Below are 2,388 nucleotides of genomic sequence, written 5' to 3'. Positions count from 1 at the left end.
CGCCAATCGATCTTCTGTAGGAGTAGGAGGTAGCGCGAATCCCCTCTTTCTTTGTTTAGAAGAGTGCTGGACCTCCACAACGTCAAACCATAGAACACAGCTCCTTTCGGTCGAACCCTAGGAAAGACGACTTTACCTTTTTCGTAGATAGTCTGAGTTCGAGCTACTGTAGTCTCCCCCGTTGACCTTCTTTTTTAGATAGAATCCTCAATGAGTGGAAAGGACTCCCAAACTTGCTCCACAGTACTATACCATACAGAGCCGCGCCCTTGTGATATGATAAGAAGAAAAGGGGCCAGGCCGCCCTCTTTTCTTTTCCGCACCAAGCCTTCTTGTAAAATCGGGTGTATAGCTCAGTTGGTAGAGCATTGGGCTTTTAACCTAATGGTCGCAAGTTCAAGTCCTGCTATACCCAAAACAAAAAAAACCACTCTTGTATTCGTAAGGATGCATAGTAGCCTTCAAAGAGCACTCTTTGGCCTTGAGAAAAGCCCCTTTCTCATCAACATCTCGACTTCGCTCGTTGTTTGAGGTCAGTATAAAGGAGATCAGATCTGTCCCGGGAATCGAAGGATACAAAAATATGGAATCGAGCACAGATTATAGGAAACAAGCAAACAGAACAGGTTGGATCCCATCTTTAACTGCAAAGAGCAGCAGCCTACTATTGATTGATGATCTTACCTTCCTGAGAGTCGAGGAACAGCAGATGAGATAGCCGAAAGGGGGACCCTGGGTAATAGGTTTCCTTTTCCGGTTTAGGCTTGAGAGAAATCAGGAACTGAACTGGGCACTCCACAAGTTTGGATTGGATTGGATTGTTTCATTCTGATACCAACTTTCATGCTGGAAGATAAGGTTGCCATACTGGGAAAGGGGGAAAGGAAATAGGATCCCCTCTCTTCTCTACAGGAATGAACTTCTCCTCGCCGACCACTGGCACTATACTTAGGTTAGGCGCAATAGGTGACTTAGGTTGGGTTGTCTGGATCAATCCTACAACGAATAGCTCTCTTTCCTTTTAATGGAACACTCACTAGATTCTGCTAAATAAGGATAACTGCAAAGATAAGCCGGGTCATCCGAAAATCAAGGAAATATTTCCTGGATTTTCTGCATGGCATATTTCCTATCATTTCACAACCTACTTTTTTTCTTAGTTAGATACTATAGCACCTTCCCTTCATGGGGAGATGTTTATATACCATCTAAATTCATTCATTCATTCATTACTTACTTGCTCTTCTTTCCCAGTGATCGGAATAGGGATTTCCATGGATTGTAGGCCCTCGATTGTAATGATGGTATCAATGAAAGATGAAATAACATGATACTATTTAAAGCAATGGTTGATAGAGCGAGGTCTAACCTTGATTGGGTAGACCGAGAAGCAAACCACTAAGCAACTGGACTGCAGCCCCGAGAAAACAAGCAGTTCGGAAAAGCAAGTCAGGAATACGGTGGCGATGCAGCAACAATACGCATTCCCGCAAGGGGTAGTGAAAAGCCATTAGGGGGAAGAGATATGTTTCTTATTCTAAGCCAAATTACTATACCATAAGGAGATTACCATTATGAGATGACACTTGAGAGGGCACTTTAAAGTGATTGAACCCACTTTCCATGTTAGTTTAAGCAACAATATTGCTAGGGACCAAAGTAGTGAAAACGGCAGCTCCATTTTCCAAAACTTTCTGTCTCATAAGACTGTGAAACCACACAATTTGACATTCCCCTTGGGAAATAGGGAAAAACAGGCCCCGGATTCCGATAACTTATGTCTCGCCTAGTGGAAAAGTACACAATTGACTAAGAAGATTGGAAGGTGGTACGAAAATACTCATCGGGTCTTTCGTTCCAGCAGTCATGATATAGCTTCTAGCTTTGACCGCTCTTAAGGTGCCTGCACTCTTGGCTTGAATCGCCGACTTGTGTTTCGGTTTAACCGAAAAGCAGAATCCTATCATTTCACTACTCGACAGAGGCTCCTCATTCATCCATCGGATAGGACGCCCCATCTATGGACCAAGAGAACAAGATATTTACTTTTTTTACATCTGTAACTACATTCTCACATTTCTTTTTTGATCTCATGACTTTTTATGCGATCGGAAAACGAATGAGATCAGAAAGATAGGCGGACGACTTGACCATAAGGTCGGATGTTTCCGTGAGCAGTAAGCAGCGGATCTCCCCTTTTTGGCGGAAAGCTGGTGGCCCTTTTGGCGTGTTAATTCTTTCGACGGGGCGGCCTTCTTCGTTCGGTAGATCCGGTCGAGGTGGTTTTCGTTTACCAGCGCGTAGGTGGTCTAAGTTCCTATGACCGAGTCTTTCTGGCCCCTGTGAACATATTTTCTTAATGTATTAAAGAGGGCCTCTCTAACCGGC

At 43.8% G+C, this 2,388-nt stretch overlaps 1 non-coding gene across 1 annotated transcript; it reads left to right on the top strand.

The window, feature by feature from the left end:
• Positions 1-342: 342 nt before the first annotated feature.
• Positions 343-415, top strand: TRNAK-UUU. Its single transcript has one exon. It is a non-coding gene; the product is annotated as a tRNA-Lys (tRNA).
• The last annotated feature ends 1,973 nt before the right edge of the window (positions 416-2,388 follow it).

This window comes from Triticum dicoccoides, chromosome 7B (assembly GCF_002162155.2).
Source record: "Triticum dicoccoides isolate Atlit2015 ecotype Zavitan chromosome 7B, WEW_v2.0, whole genome shotgun sequence".
In the NCBI taxonomy this organism is placed as follows: Eukaryota; Viridiplantae; Streptophyta; class Magnoliopsida; order Poales; family Poaceae; genus Triticum; species Triticum dicoccoides.
This window is presented reverse-complemented; position numbering and strand designations above follow the sequence as displayed.